The 17,701-nt window shown below is 40.2% G+C and overlaps 1 protein-coding gene across 10 annotated transcripts in view; it reads left to right on the top strand.

The window, feature by feature from the left end:
* Window positions 1-17,701, top strand: part of znf536 (zinc finger protein 536) — a 198,033-nt gene that overhangs the window by 158,925 nt on the left and 21,407 nt on the right. The window lies entirely within an intron of this gene.

Raw genomic sequence — 17,701 nt, 5'->3', positions numbered from 1 at the left:
AGAACAAAAATCTATGATGAGAGGGAGACAAACTGAGAGGATAAGTGACATGTAGATATCGTAATAAGGAATCACGTGTCCTTTTACCACTCTCGTCCATAAGAAGCAAACAATTTAGACTTGATGTTTGTCACTTTGTTTTTACCAAAAATGCGCATTCATAAGAGAAATAACAAGTTAAGAAAGCTTTGATGCCATTGACCTGCATGTCTTACAATGAATTATAACATTTTTTATTGTATGTGTATGTTTTTATTGTGTGTGTTGTAAGTGTGTTTGTGTGTGACGCACCGAGTGACGGAAGTGCTGCCTAAATCCAACACTAATTACGTCACCAGCCAGCTACCTTTGTTAGAGCTAGTTCACCCTGCCTTCAATGTGAGGGATTTGAACCAATGAGTGTTGAGGTTATATCAGGACACCATGTAAAATGTACAGACTGCACACATACATGCACACATATACCTCTATATCTGCATATACATGGGGAGGGAAGCAAACATTACAGCGCATGCAAGCAGAGTAAAGTGTAGGCCATTTTAATAAAAGGCTAATATGCATGTCTGTGTGTATGTGTATGTCTGTGTGTGTGTGCACGTGTAACAGGGTCTGTAAAGCACTGATGGTAATTAAAGACATATGGTGGGATTGGTGGACTCGCTGTGAAGCGCAGATGTAGTGGATCACAGTTGGCATTACTGGTGTAATTTTCTCTGGTTTAAGTGGAAGAAAGGTAGGCAACAACAAATACTCTGCACACATGCATACATGCACACATCCTGCTGTCTGTGTTACCTCAGATACAGTAACCACAATTCTCTGTTTACAGTATTGATATACATACCTGGATCTGCATGTGCCAAACTGCTGATTGTTAATATTTGGACTTACCTAAAGGCAAAAGTTATTGAACAAATGTAATGAATATTATTTGACATGAATAACATTTTAGCTGTATAAATATGTTCACACTAATTCCTAATAGGTATGCATCTAGCCTACTTCTTTATTTGAACGTTTAATAGGATGTTACGCCCCTTTTTAAAATGTATTTATATATATAAAGAGAAAATATTGTTACTTTTTTCACAAATGTTCTGTTATATAAGCCTTTTTTTATTCAACCCTTGTATTTAATAACAATTGGATTAATTGTAATGTTTAATGTCTATTCAGACTGAAGATGTTACAAATACGATGCAACTTCACCTTTTAAAAAACTAAAGTCTTCTGCAAAGAACATCTCAGACTAAAATTATAGATCTTTTTTTTTTCAACAGGAGTAGGAACTAAAGCAGCAGTTTAAAGCCATGCAGACTCACAAATACAGCCCTCAGCTGGGTATTAGACTCAAATGTAGTTTTGTGTCTGTACAACAAGGAATTCCCAGAGACTGCACACCTTTAGTTGCCGGCAATGTTGGTGACACTGACTAGTGCTTTTAAAGTGTTGATATGCTCAGGTGACATGCCTTTTATCTCTGTCTCATCTGTCTGTCATATGAGCTCTCCCTCACACACACACACACACACACACACACACACACACACACACACACACACACACACACACACACACACACACACACACACACACACACACACACACACACACATTTAAACCTTGTGACAATCCAAATCTAGTAACCAACAATAACACTGCCCTTATTAAGTGGTTCATTACCATAATTTTGGTTGCTGTACATCTCTAACAAACATGGACACATACACATACAAACACACGCACATAAACACTAGCACAAAATGCTTTGACAAGTGGAAAAATGTGGGGCACTTAATGCTCCCAGACTCCCCTGTGTTCACTAATGAGCGAGACAGATAGTTTACCTGTGTGGCTGTACTGAAGGTGTACGTCAGAAAGTTCAGGCAGGTGACACCTAAGAATCCTGGTCAGGACAGATGGTCCTTATGATCTAGCTTTTCTATGTCAAGGCTATGGATAGATTTATGTATCTCACAGTTTTCATCAGTCATTTAGCCAGTAAACTCTTACCTAAAGAGGGTACTCAGAAACGGTGGTAGAATTAAAAAACAAAGTCAAACAAAATCTATACCTTATGTTTTTGTCATTTTATATGGTGCACAATTATTTACATTTCTTTGCCATTTTTTACTGAATACTTTTACAGTGCTACATAAATAGCAGCACAGACACACAGCACTGTATTACAATGTTGGTTTCCGTGCATGGAAACATTTGACAACTTTGTATTCCATGTTGGCAAATATTTTTACATGTAGTATTTGATTTTAGTGATGCTGCAAGCAGACAAGTGAGTCTGTTCAGTGAGCCATCCTTCACTTTATGAATTATTTTGGTGAATTCCAACTTGGTTCTTTTTATTGTGGTTTAATTGGTACCAAACTCACCAAGATATGGGAACACTGCAACTTTGCAACAACAAAGTCTGACATACAGCTTACAAGAAAACTCAGTAGTTTTTCCATACCACTGACATTATTGTTGGTAAAACTGAAAGTGGGCCCTTAAATGTGAGACATTTTGCATTTCACATGAGAACTTTGTACAAGCAAAATATAGCAAATATGGTAGGTTTACAATGACAGAAGACATTGTGGCCATAAGTGAAACTGTGATTACCAACGATGCTAAAACAGTGTAACAGTTGCACAAGTAGGGATAAGTACATGAGCAAACTGACTTGATAATGTCAGTTACATAAAGCTTAAGACAGTGATATTGTATCTTTACAACATCACACAGCCTTGCTCCAATACTCAATAGTCAGACAGCTCACAATGAGATTGTAGTCCACTTCTTAATCGAAATGAAGCTAAAGTCCAAAATCTCTGCAATCATAATCATATGAATCCTATTATTACAGATGGGTATCATGTCCAAAAAAATATAAAAAATGTGGACTTTACAGTTACAAGTTACATAGAAAAGTCCCCTTCTATCTACAACTGTAAAATGTCACAATATGATTGTCAAAGCTCAGTCAAACTTTTGATGTGTCATTGGACCAGATTGTTTGATTTCATTGTTCATTTAGAGCAAATGTACTTGGATTCTTCTTGTAAACAGGTTAACTAGATCAGAACTTCAACCAGAGTCTAAGTAACTGTGCATGGAAACCACTGGCCACATTACACTCTATTCAGACCAATGAGAGTTGAATCACACTGCTTCCTCATTCTTAGATCTTTACACTTCACTTTCCCACACTCTAGGATCCTTACTTTTCTTTATCTCAGTCTCTGTCTTTCTTTCTCTCCTTGTTGCTGGAGGGCACGAGCTCCTCCAGTGATTAAGCCATCTGGAGGCCTGTCTGTCTGTCTTTTACTGAGAAGAAGACGACGACTGTTGGTGATACACTTCCCCAGGCTCTCATTGTGCGCCTCTGCCATACCGATATGACAGTTTTGATGGCTGGTGAAGGCGAGGTGCTATTTCCCATGTGCAACAATATTACCAGTTTAACTTGTGCAGAGGTGCATTATCACCTTGTCACCCAAAAGTGCAAATAGTGTAGTTTTCAAAGAGCAATTAAGTGTAATAGCTGCTGTCAAGCCCTGCGGATGGTACCTGTTGCTCACTCTCTTTTCTCTTCAACAGATATGATAGCTCTAAAAAATACCCACACACACTAATTCCCTGTATATCAAGGCTGTGCCTGTGAAAGGTCCTTTCTGAAAAGGCTTTATATTTTCCCATGGTCCTTTCTCTCAGCCATCTTCACTAATACCACCAATGATATTGGCCACATCATGTTTCCTGGAAGTACAGTACAGTGAATGAAAGGCAGTATCGAGTTGCACTTGATAAGGAAATGGAGACGAATGCTGGATGATTGCAAAGTTACATGACAATTATTCTATTCATTATTTTAGAAACAGGATGGAGAAGCAGGAGTGAAGACAGCGTGGGAGCTTGAGATCACATTCATAGAGTATAGATGCGTGTGTGTATGTTTGTGCGTGTGTTCACGTGCAAATCATGTGCTTTTATGTATATATGCAAGTCTGTATACCCTTTCCCCCTGTGCGCTCATAGCTACGTTAGTGTGCATCGTATTCAATATTGCAAAACATGAAACAATGGGTTATAAATTGGCCTTCTAACCCGATATATTTGACATGATCTCTGCTTCCCATCTCGTTAGTTTGCTGTTTGTTTCTTTTCTTCCCTGACTCCTGTAGACTTTGTTCGGTTCGAGTTGCTCCTCTTAAGAATGCAACGTTCCCATCCCCAGGCGCCCTGGAGATGTGAAGAGGATGCCTCAGAGGAGTTGTACTCATAAAGCTCCTCATCCTCCGAGGAAGAGACAGGGAGAGACAGCCGCGAGAGTGAGAGAGAGAGAGAACAGTACCGCCAGGCAAAGACACAGGCATAATAACTACACTTACACAGCTAGTCGACACATAATGAGACAATGCTGCTGCAACTTCAAGGAAAAACACAGATATATAAAAAAAACAACAGAGCACGGCTGAGGGAGAGGAAAACAGGGGGTTGTGGGGGTAAAAAAAAAAAAAAAAAAAAAAATGAAGAAACTATGTCAACTTTTATTTCCTCTGTTATTCCACATCAATGGAGGCATGCAGCGATACTAATAAAAACAAAAATATACACAGGTATAGACACATAAGCAGCAAGCTTCTGCGTTTGAAAGGCTCTGTGGCAATTAAGGACAAATAACTTGCATTATTTCCCGTAGTGAAGAATGATCCCAACCACTCGCTAAAAACATGTTTGATTTAAACATCAAAAACCACTGAGAAACAAATAAATATGGCTCAAATAAACAAAGTTGTGAGGGAGACAGAGCACAAACCGCGGGGGGAATAAGAATAAGAATAGCGAGCAATGAGACAAATAAGCCAGCAACATTATAACATTAGCAGTTAGAAAATACACTTAATTCCTCAGCAGAGATGGATATAAACTGCATTGTTGCGTTGCAAATCCCAGCGACCGGATTTAAACTGCTGCATTGTTTTATTAGGGAAATATGGGGGTGGAGGAACACTGCTTATTCTAATTACTGTGATTTAATCAGGATTAGAGAGGTTACCTGGATGAAGCTAGGGGGCATCCACGGCAAGGTCACATGCTTTTAGACAGACTGGTTACATGCAGTGGGATGTTTCACAGGGTTGGTCCTTATCGAAACTCATCTGTGACAATGACTTCAGCTTCTATAACAATGACTTTCTTTGCTCTTGCATGAGTAAACACTGGCCTATTTGTTCTGCCTCTCTTTCCCTCTTGTCTCTATCTTTATTTCTCCCCCCCCCCCCTCCTGCCTAGTTAAACAGCAGGCCGAGGGAATCCATTTTAATCTGATTAATAACTTAGTTGATCACATATAACCCAATTTTCATTCAGTGCCGTCCTTGTCTGTCCGGCCACACCCACGCTGACCTTTGCAGTTGCCACAGTAACAATAAAGCACAATAAGCACCATTGTTCTGTCAAAAAAGCTGAAGATGTTTTACATCATAACAAAAATTTTATGTCCCCATCATTTTAAATGGGATACTTTTCACAAAAGGCCAGGCACACAATTGAACGAGTGTGTTTATGTGTGTGTGTGTGTGTGTGTGTGTGTGTGTGTGTGTGTGTGTGTGTGTGTGTGTGTGTGTGTGTGTGTGTGTGTGTGTGTGTGTGTGTGTGTGTGTGTGTGTGTGTGTGTGTGTGCGTGCGTGTGTGGTGAGAGGGGGGTTCCTGGGTTGCAGAGATGGGAACAACTTTTCTCCTGCTTTCACAGTAATATGAATCGCCCTTTTAAAACAGATATGGTTACATATTAGTTTTGAAAGGTACAGTAACTGGCTCAGTGTTAAGCTGCCCTCCAACACTGGTGCTCTTTGTTCCTGGCCGAGCTAATAACTGGCCCCTGATCCTCATCTCTTACTGGTTATGGAAGAACACTCAGCTTATTTTTTTGTTCTTCATCTTTTTCCCCCCTGAATGTATCTTTGATTACACCGTTATATGAGCTTCATTTTGTCATTTCAATTTCAATCAATGTGTTTAGCGCTGAGAGATTTGTATTCAGGATTGGCAATTATGATTAGAATGCCACAAAGTAAGCCTTGTGAGTTTTTGCAATGACAAGTGAAAGAGAGAGAAAAAATATCCTTCCGTCCTTTCTTTCCCTCTTTTTTTTCTCTCTCACATACACACAGGAAATATGAATCAAATATTCATGAAGTGGGCTGAGGTTCTCATACACCCATATGCTTCCTCATTCAAGCAGCTTGCAGTGGACAGAGGCATCCATCCAGCTTGTATGACACAGCCGAGTGTGACAGAGAGCATGAAAACACCCCTCCGCCACCTATCACCACAACCGCTGCCATTACGATAATCATCAAATAGGTCATTGAAAATATGCACTCCTCTTCTTTGATCTCCTCTTTTTCCGGTGTCCTTGTTGCCCTCCACGGTACCCCACACCTTTGTCTTCCTTTTAATAATCTGTTGTGAGAAAGATGGGTCTTTCGAGCTCTATGATTCACTGGCCAGGAATCCTTGTAAAATCAGGGCGCCATGCATTTGCCAGTTTCCAGAAATTGTAAGTACTTTATGGCTTATAGTTTTTTATTATGCCGTGGTAGGAATGAAAAGGGTGCTGTAAGGGGATGGTCCAGAGGTGGGGTGGCGGGGGTAAGGGTGGGGATTAAAACTGAAGGGATTAGCACCATACTTTAAGTTAAATCTTTTTTAATGTGAAACCTCATCCCTGCTCATTCTGGGGTAACCACTCTTATTAACTGCTTCTCTATCACTCCCTTTTATACGGCCTATTTTTTCACTGAGCAACTTTAAGTAGAGGCTTTTGGACACGGCCGCACACCGCTAGCTCTGCCAGTTACACAAACAACGTCCCTTTTTAAGCATTTAAACACAGAACAATGGCAAAGCACATTGCTGCTCACATTAATGCTTTTGTATATAGGAGGGAAAAAAAGCAGAGGAGAAGAAAAGAGATAAGCAGAGCTTGGCGGCACAGCCCCTCCATCCCTCCATCTCTCTCTGTTCCTCTTTCTCCCAGTCGCTATCTTTATGGAAAAAAAAAAGTCTCTCTTTCCATCATCAAATCCAGGCTGATCTGTATGCATCGGGGGCTAAACAGACAAACATCATATTCTCAGTCTCCAGACTCTAATTGACTGAACAAGGATTGGTCACACTTTTTAAGAAGCGTTCCATAATGGATTTCCATGTTTGTGTCTCTTTTAACTGTCAGTGCAAAGGGAAGGCATAAATGTTGTCTTTATTACCAAAAACAACAGCCCTCTCTCTTTCTGTCTCCCTCTATCTTTCTGTCGTTTTTTTTTTTTTCTCGCCATAAAAGATAATATCTGTGCTATGGTCGGCATTCGTTGCAAGGTCAACTCTGCCCGACAGATGACAAATGATCTCAAGATGGCCACATCATCTGTCCTGTAGTTTTTGGCCCCAAAAGAGATGAATGTACACATCTATTTTGTCTTTATTCTTCCGCACTTCTTTAATTTTATTATCATGTCGTGGTGGGAGGGAGGGCATCCACCTGATTATCCGTCACACCAACTATAAGTGCTCTCAAAAAGCAAATGAGAAGTGGTAGGGTGGTGGGGGGAGACAAGAAGGGAATCTTTTCAAAAAATCTGCACTTATCGTGTTTCTGTATCAGGAAGCAGACTTGGCAAGAGATAGAGATTCAGTATTATGGACAAGCTGCTCATCAGATGGGAGTTGGGTTTATTTCTGTGGCCCACCAGCCCCCCACCCCCCAAACTCCCCTCTATCCATCCATCAAAACCTCCCATTCTCTGCCACCCCTCTTGTTTGCTTCTGATCCAAAATGTGTCTCATTTTCCCTGACTGGACAGCTACATCACAAATGCCCAAAAGAACTTGGCGTCTTTGTATAGACAGAACACAACTTTTCCTTTAAATCATTTGATTGATTTTTCTCACTGTTTGTTGTTGTGTTTTTCTTCTTCTTCTTCCCTTTATCGTTCCCTTTTTTTTTTTTTCTCGAGGCTCATTATCTACAGTATGGCGCACATAGCAAAAACATGCGTACACATACAGAGCTAATTCCATCTCCAGCAGTGACGGCCACTTTTGACAAAACACTAAGTGCATTTCTTAATTATCTGACTTCTCTCTAATACCATTGTCATCTTGCAGACAATCCTTCTCCTCGCTCTCTGATGTTGTTATTATGTTCTCATTTGGACGCTGGCTCTCTGCAGGTAGTCAGCCCCCCCCCTCCCTCCCATCATATCTGTCCTCCTCTTCCTCACATATTCTCCTCATTCTCATATGGTCCTTTCAGAAACTTTATTCTATCCCCTCGTCTATAATAAATAATGCATCACTGATATGAAGTCATATCATTTTATCAGGCAACATTTTTAAATTGAAAAAAATAATTGTTTAAGTTAACAACTTGGAAGACACACATGTTCATGTAAAACTTCATTTTAAGTACAAAGAAAAATGTAATCGTTTCATCCTCCTTTTGCTTCTGCATCCATTCCGTGACAAACACCATCCGTCCATCACTGAACACCCCCTACCCAGCCTTCCTCCACCTCCTCTTCCTCCTCCTCATCTGACAAAAAAAGAACAAAAAAAACTGTGCTCAGCTTGTTAATTAAGAAAACAAATATTCAGCAACTTCATCACAAGTGAGACAGCAGACAACATTTTCATACATTTTTTTTCTACTCGGCTGTTTTTTCCTCTTTGTGAAAGAGTGCCATCAGCTTACCTAAAGTTTTTGAAGAACACGTCTTTTTTCCAGGCTGTTACCTTGAACACAAAGCAGTGCTTCGTTGGGAGAGGGTTGTCTGTTCATTTCCATTAAGTATTAAAGGTTTACAAAGAAAATGCAGGAAGCTTCTTAAATTCCATGCAATTTCAGAGCAGTTTTTATGTTGTTGAGTTACTTAGAATCTATCTAGTGTGGTCCTCCAGTAGATTCCCTTACACAATGAAGTCTAGTCTATTGGCTTTTTGGGGAATGCAGAGGTTGCAGTATTGGATCTTACACCTATTGAAGCTGACGCAGTATAACAAAGCATGCAGGGCCAAAAGTAATGATCATATACAAATATCAATATAAGAAAGAGTGTGTGCTAAAGAAGACGCATGACTATTGATGTTTAAATAACTGTAGCGTCAGAGAGATGGAGAGAGGGGGAAAAATGTGAATCATATTTTCTCACTGTGTCTCGTAGAAAAACAAAAGCACCTACTCGAGCACATCCCGTGAGGCGCAAACAGTGAAGTCAAGGGCAAGATAAAAACGACACTTCTCTTTCTTTTCTTTCTCTTTGCTGAACAAAAACACAAATAAATATACAATCAGTTAATGTGCCGTTTTATGGGCAATATCTGTCCACGCCGGTGCTCTCTCTTCAAAGAGAAAAAGACAGGAGTGTTTGACGACGACGCAAACTCTGATGATAAAAAACAGTAAAAAGTTATGTCTTCAGAAGGCTTTTTTTCCCCTCTCCTCTGTGTGTCTTTTAATTTGTCTGGGCATACGCAGCTGTATTTGCATTTCAAATACTCATATTTGAAGAGGGTGGTTTAAATGCCAAGACGCAAATCGATGACAATCACCTCGACTCAAAAGCATCAGCAGAAAACCTCAATCCTCGCCGCTGACATTAAAGCTAAAATGGCCACAACAGAAATACAAAACAAATGTATATTTATCTTTGCTGCTTCCTTTCCTTTTTTATTTGTTTTCCTCCCCTCCACCCTCTCATTATTTTAGGATCATTATTTGAATATCAGGTCATATACTGATATACATATACAATGTCCCTAACAAACTAAAATAAGAGAAGAATCAGCAGGGTTCAGAATGAGGAGAAATTGATTCAGTGACAAACAGTCGGGGTGCATACACATACCCCTCCACCCCCCACCACCCACCCCCAGCTGCCTTTTCATCACTTTTCCATATTCATTTCTGTAATTTACAGTAAATCCAATAGCTGTCAGTCACACATGCACACAAACACACACACACACACACACATACATACACGCACACACACACAAAAGATTAAAAAAAAAAAAAAAAAACGCTGTAAATTTACTGTGTTGGGAAACAGCTGCTGCAACATTTACAGCAAAGACCACTCTAAAATATTAAAGATATGTCATCACCGGCACTCGGCCCCTGCATCTGTAACCATCTGCTTTCTATTAAAACATTACACCCAAAAAAAGCACATGCAGCCCGCTTGCTTGGCGATGCTATTTCCAGTCTTTTTTTTCTTTTTTTTTTTTTTTTCCTTCCAGATCTTTTCAGTCAGGGGGAAACTGCATTGGTGCAGACAAACAACCTTTTGAGTTCTACTGAACCACCACAGCTGACTGGAAACACTAAATACAAATAATTCCTTAATATCTGGTGGAGCTATTATGATGATATAAAGCAGCTGGTATTAAATACCACAGGATACTTACATATTCAAAAATACATGAGGTAAGTTTAGGACTGTCTGTCTTCAATTCACAGAATACAATTTTCTACCTGTTTAGACTAAGATACATCTTACTGACCCAAATCGATAGCATATCACAGTGATGTTTGTTAGCATGTCTTAAGGGCTTTTTATCTGAAAATGTTTTTTTTAATTTTATTTTACTATTGTATTTTCCTTATGATTAATAATAACCCGAGGTCACATTACATAACCCTTCTTTTGATTTATTTCATTACATTACTGGTCCCATCCGTATGTCCTTGAGCAAGACACTGAACCCTGAAGTTGCCATGACTAAGAGCATCAGCTAAATGTCTAAAATGTAAAATTACAGTCCTCTATTCCCTGATGTCCTTGGGTTACTCAGGGGTGTGGAGGCGTACAATGACTCAGAGTGTTTGGGGCGATGACATCTGTCCTGTTAGAACAGATACTGAGAAGAAAAAAAAAGGAGAGTGAGAGCTGGGCTTCTGAAATCAGCGCTGCAAAATATTATGTTACAACTGAACAGAGAGAGATGGGAGGAGAGACTTATGGGCCGAGTCAAAGGTAAACAATTACAACATCGTGAGTCATTTTCTTGGAGCATGGCTAAAGGAAGATCATCTCTTCCTCTTAATAGGTAATTTCCTTTGTCTTGTGAGGATCATATCACATGTTGTTGCTTCCAACGGGTGGTCTGCTGAGGGAAATGTCAAATGAGAAAGAGAGGGAAAAAAATTACAGATTGAAACTTGGCTGGAAAACTTTCACAACGCCGTTCCTTGAGAAACATTCTGTTCAAATTAAACAAGCGCCTGTTTGTGAGGAATGCATCAACAGATTTGGAGGGACATTTCCCAGTTTATGTCTTTTTTTATATTTCTTGCTTTCTGTCATCTTGTCTGTGCAAAACTAGTTGTCCTTTTTGGGGCTGTCATCTTCCCTTCCTTCATTTGCAACCTCCCTCTTGTTTTCTTTCTCTCGCTCTATGTCTCTCCGTCATTCTCCCTTGTGATGTCACTATCTCGGCGTGAATCATTAGGATATCAGTGTTCAGCCAGTGACAGAAAGCGCCTGATTAACAAGCTCTCTTGTTTTTCCTCTCCTCTTTATCCTCCTCCCTTTTTCCTGAAACGAGGTCTCCCGCTGCTCCCAACGACATTTCTCCTCATTCTACCCCCCCCCCTCCTCATCATCCCTCCTTCCCCTCTCTTCTTCCCTGTCGTGGATGGCAGGGAGTCACAGGTGTGTGACAATAATTACACATACACTCAGAAAAAAATAATGTTGTTTCCTCCATTTAATAAGTTTGCTGTAAAATAGGCAGCGAGATAGAGAGGGAGGCAGAGAGCTTAAATCTTGTCGGTACCCCAACCTCTAACTTAATCATATGGCTCTTAAGAGCAGGCTGCCACCAGCTGGGGCTCCGTAATATGCATGCAATATGTGTGTAAAACGATACGCTTTAATTTTGAGCCCACTTTAAGCAGCAACAAAATCTGTTTATATGGGAGACATTTAAAAAGAAGAGAGGGATGGAGGGAGGGTGAGCGGAGGATTGGGTTAACTCTTGCTCTCCAGGCCTGACAAAAGCCATCTGTCGGGTGTCAACTACTATCACTGTACACATTGTAATGTATAGAAAGTAGAAAACAAATGGGAAAAAATAAGTTAACTCGTATAAAATGGGGTATAAAGTGAGAGTCACAGGTGTTTTTTTTCCACGCTTGTTTCCTTCTTAAAAAAAATACACATTTTCTTTACTATGTCCCTTCAAGTTACTTTGAAGCCAGACTTACAGCTTACTTTTGAAATTAAAAAAGGAACATATTTGCCCATTTTAAGTTCAGTCATGAGCATTTCATGTTTTTTTTTATACTAAAATCCCTCTCAATTGTGATTAGACCAGTAGTCCATGTTGCCTAATTTCAGTTGTTTTAAATATACTATAGTTATATACATTATACTGTGTAGGTTACTGAGTCAGATGGATGACTTTACGATGTATTTGTTTATGCTGCTGTTTCCTCAGTACTCCCGCTGTCCTCCGAACTGAATTGCAGAATACGTTATGACATGAACGTTTCTGCTTACAGGAAAGAGTGCAAGGTAGACTTAAGATATTTCCTCTTAAGGCACTTAAACGTAATACTCTTGTTTTAGCATGTGTCTATGTGTTGATTGATGACTCAGATTGATTTGGGGAGTTTTAGCAAAGTTACAAATGTTAGACAGAAGCTTTCCGTGCTCTTTCTGGTCAAACAAGCGTTTGACACCAACCTGATCATGGTTAATTGTTGCAATGAAATGGCTTTTGGGAATCTCAAGGGAATGGAAAAGGTAGAGACAGACTGAGCTGCCGTTTTGCTTGTATCTAGTGCACAGACATGAGATATCACTAAAGAAAGAGAGCACAGAAAAAAAAAGCAGGAGTGAGGCATTCTAGGACAAAGGAAGCAGGCGGCTTTTGGGGAAGGAAGAAATGAAAGGGGAAATAAGAGGGAAAGGAGTGGAGGGGAGAGGAGTGTGTAAACTCCCCCAAAAAAAAAAAAAAATCCTCTGTTCGGGAAATCGGCTGTTGCTGCCGCCACCAACCCTGACCACTCTACATATGCTTTTGTTCCCTGCTCGCTCTCACTTGCACCCTCCTCTCCTTAACCCCCCCCCCCCATCCCCCTCTCCCCCTCCTCTTCTCTTCTTTTTTCGCCTGGTCTCTTTGGTGATCCAGTACGAGAGGAGCGGGGGCTATCAAAGCCACCACTGTCTGTTTCAGACTTCAAAACCCGGGGCCCCCGTCCATCCGTCAGCCCCAATCATCATATCTGCAAGGCCCCAGCGGAAAGCCTCATACACTGTAGGAGAAATATTTGATCTGTCCTCTTTGCAAGGATCAACAGTCACACAAATGACAGGGGCGCCCTGGCATTGCGAAAGGAGGAGGAAGGAGGAGGGAGGAAGAGGAAGTGGGAGGACTGGAGGGGTGCTGGTGGGAGAGGCCAATAAGTGCTGCGATAATGAGGGAGTAAAGAAATTAAATTTAAAAAGATACACCTTCATTGGCCTTCATGAGGTTATTACCTTAAAACAAATGAATAGTGATTGAAATATAAAGCAACATTTTTGAAGACATTTTTGTGACTGTTAATAACTATTATTAACATCCGAGAAGGTCCATTTTACTCTAGCTGGAGACAAAAATGTTGGTTTATATTTCAGTCACTATTCATTTGTTTTTCCTCATTATCTTTATTTTTTTTCCTTTGCGTTCTGTTTTATTTAATTATGCTATGAATCATGAAATAGGAAACAAAATGAATGTGATATTATACAGACTAAAACTACCTTATTTTAACAACATTTCCTCATAAAGAGAACAGAAAAAAATATATTTCCAATAACTTCTAAAATGACATATATCCTTAACCAATTTATTGGGTTCTGAGAAATTTTAGTGGGCATCTTTACTGAATTATTCTTATATTTAAAAAAAAAAAATTATAGATTAATTGATAATATAAATTACTGGTTACATCGCTTGAGTCCCATATATATGGGGATAGAGGAAGAAAAAAAAATGCTGTTATTTTGCGGCAGCCTGACCACTGACATGTTTGTGAGTAAGGTCACGGTTCACCCTGCTTTTTGTTTGTCACTACACATGAAATATTAGTGCTCAGAATAGACTAATAGGGCTGTATCTATCCATGTATCCATCAATCTATTTAGCCATCCATCTGTCTATCTTACTGTCATATGACAGTTATTTATAGACATCACTGTGTATGTCTCTGGCAGACGGTTGGTATAGTTAGCTTTTAAATCCTGTATGTGAGATCAGACTACATAATTACCTATCACATTAAGCCCTTTACGTCCGCGAGACTTAGGCCCCTCTTTCTCACTGTCTGTCTACCTGTCTCTCTATCCGTCTCACACACACAGGGCAGCAGCAGTGGAGCAGCTGGTAGCATTACTGACACACAGTGTGCCGAGGCGGTGGAGAGGTGGGGGTGAGAGAGGAAATCAAACGGAGGGAAGACGAATATACGATTTGAAGGAGAGTCTATGTTTGTGTCGATGACTAACTTCAATGGGGTTTTGTTTAATTGACCCTCGCGCACATAGAGCACACCACAACTTCCTAAACACACAGACACACACCAGTGCCTTTGGCATGAATCTGTTCAGACAGACTGCTATCAGCGATACAGGCATGTCACTCATCACCCCATCACATCCAACAGAATAATCAGCAGGATTTCGTGTCAGGCTTCATGGACATGTATGCATGTGCCAAGCTGCAAGTCCAAGGTTCCTAAGGTTGAATGTTTCCACAGCTCATCAGCGTACGTCTTACGTCTTAGTACGGTACATAGTGTAATGGAAGATTGTACCAGAGTAGACACTAATCTGGCAGTGTGTGTGTGTGTGTGTGTGTGTGTGTGTGTGTGTGTGTGTGTGTGTGTGTGTGTGTGTGTGTGTGTGTGTGTGTGTGTGCGTGCGTGCGTGCGTGCGTGCGTGCGTGCGTGCGTTATTGCATGTGTGTGTGCATGCGTTATTGCATGCGTGTGTGTCCATACGTGCGCACATGTGTGTCTGTGTGTGTCTTATTGTAACATTAAGAACAAAAGGGATGATCCACACAGGTGTAATGTAGATTAGTGGAGAACCAGACATAGAGGCATACATTATGCGTCACACACTTGGACACACACACACACACACACACACACACACACACACACACACACACACACACACACACACACACACACACACACACACACACACACACACACTCATAGGTAAATGTTTAGTATTACTGGAAACACAGACATTTTAAAATGAGCAGAAGTGCATGTCTTTTCTGCTCTGTTCTATTCTTTTTTATTCACTAGATTGTTAATGCCCATCATGTGCCCCATTTCCAAGTCTATGAATTTGTCATGTTTTACTAGAAGCAAATTTTGGCATTGAATTTTCCCCCTTAAGTTCAATATAAATAATACATTTCCATAGTGATGTCATAACTGTAATGTGTCTTTTAGACTTTGTTTTCTGTGTGTTGTGTTTTCTGTATTTGCAGCGTGTTTCTGTAATATCCTATGTAGTCAAGATTTGCGCACATGCCGAGTCAAGTGAATGAAGATGTTTTCTTAATTCTCTTGTGTTTTGTCTATTTTAATGTGTGTTTTTTTTTAGGTTGCAGTTTGATGAGTATTTCTAAGGTTTTGGAAACTTTAAGTTATCAGTTGTCTTGTTTAGGTTTCTAATCAGGGCTGTACAGGTCAGGCTGATGTTCAAATGTTGAGAAAGTGGAGCTGAGGGATGGAGGGAAAAAAAACATTTTGATCTAACTGACTGTTGAAATCTCAAAGGAATTAAGCAAAGATAGATAGATGAGTGATGTGCACTCTGTGGGCATATACATTAGAATGTGTGTGTCATTGTCAATTCTTTGATCAGCAACGCAGATAATTAATTATTTTCTTCTTTGAACGTAGAAATTTGGGTTGTCACTCCGTGCATGTGTGTGTTTTGTTGCTGTGTGCATGTGCGTGGTAACAGATGTCCACCCAGTGGCTGCTGGGAAGGCACTTCACATTCTACATGTGTTAAGTGACAGTGATGGACAGCAGGTAGTCCTTTTAATAATTCAATATATTTTAATCTTCTCGAAGCTCTCGCTTTCTCTATATCTGTCTCACAGTCAGAAGCCAAATAACACTGTTGACAAGGATATGATTACACAAATAGGTATCAAAAAATAGAATTTCATGTGAAAACAGTGAGGGTATTTGTTTTTCAATGTTTGTCACATAATAAACTCTATTCTCTGATTTGATTATCAAGAAATCTAACAAAGAAATAAATACAAACTACGAACATCCGCAAAAAATAAAACGATGCACAACTTTTGTGTATTTGCTCCCCTCCTCCCGAATATTTTAAACATCACTCCATTTTAGAAAAGACCAAACAAAAGACCAAAAAAAAAATGGTCGTGGCAGAGAATGAGCATGATCCAGCCAGCCACTCAGTCAGTCAGCCAGAGACATTTCCCCAACACCAGGATGCGGGTAAGTGAGCCTCAACTGACCAGAAATGATTTGCCTCTGTCTGTTAGACACGTAATGGAGTCATTTAACTAGTCAAATTAGGAGCCGGCGAGATGCCGCATGCTTCATTACTGGGTTCCAATGGGCACCGCTCTACATTTACGTCAGAAATGATTTCAGGGCAAATTAATGTTTTTATTGTCCCGTGAAAATAAAAAGAAATAAAGATTAAAAAATACACTCACATACACGAGACAGGATGACTCGTACACATGTATGTCGACATTCTTGTGCACACATGGCCCTGAGCTCAAAATGCGATACAACAACACACTCGGCTTGTTTGCACACACTACTCTGTCTATCACACAAGTGTTTATATGCAGATCCACACACATCTGAGAGTCACACATCTAAAAGATCAGCACCATCTAGAGGTCAAAATCAGATATTGTCCTTTCCTCAATAATATATTAAAGCTCCTACGTGTCTCCCGTCTTTGGAAAAACACTGAGAAATGTTTCCCAGATCAGATTTGATGCACAATAAACGATTGTTTCCTTAAAGTCATTTATTAACAAAGAGGGCATTTTGTTGCCACAAGTGTGCAGCCTGTGGATTATAAGTAGAGCTTAACTTTTGAGGAACAAACAACATTTTTTTTTTGGAGGCAAGAACTCATTCAGTACTGGTTGGGAAATTCATTTGAAGGATAAATCTTTGCCCCTGATCGGCAGATAGTTAGCAGTGCTGATGCTGTGAGTGACAGCTATTTAGCCTGGCTTCATCTGGCACTCCCTCCCTTGACCTGTAAATTAGAACCAGGTGATGACAGAAAAAGGAAATAGAATAGATCCACTAGGGAGAGATCAAAGACTGAATATGTGTGTGTGCGGGAGAGGAATGGTGGCAACGGGGCTCTACATGCAGATCTGTTTCTTGTCGACAGGGAGGTCTGACAACTGGGATTATTGATGAGAGGCAGAACCCTGTTAGACTGAGAGCACAGCACACACCTCTGGGATTTGCAGTCCTCGTGGTGTGTACATGTCCTGACAGTCTTGCAGGCCACCGACTCTCATCAGCTCAAACCAAATGAAGTACATGCTGATTTTCAACCGGCAACTTTTCCCCAACCTTCAAACTTCACTCAGATTTCAGTTTCAG

This window comes from Brachyistius frenatus, unplaced genomic scaffold, assembly GCF_029030835.1.
Source record: "Brachyistius frenatus isolate BFR_SWC_R1_liver_20210118 unplaced genomic scaffold, ASM2903083v1 Contig_86, whole genome shotgun sequence".
Taxonomy (NCBI): domain Eukaryota; kingdom Metazoa; phylum Chordata; class Actinopteri; family Embiotocidae; genus Brachyistius; species Brachyistius frenatus.
The sequence above is the reverse complement of the archived record's forward strand: the minus strand, read 5'-3'. Positions and strand labels throughout refer to the sequence as shown.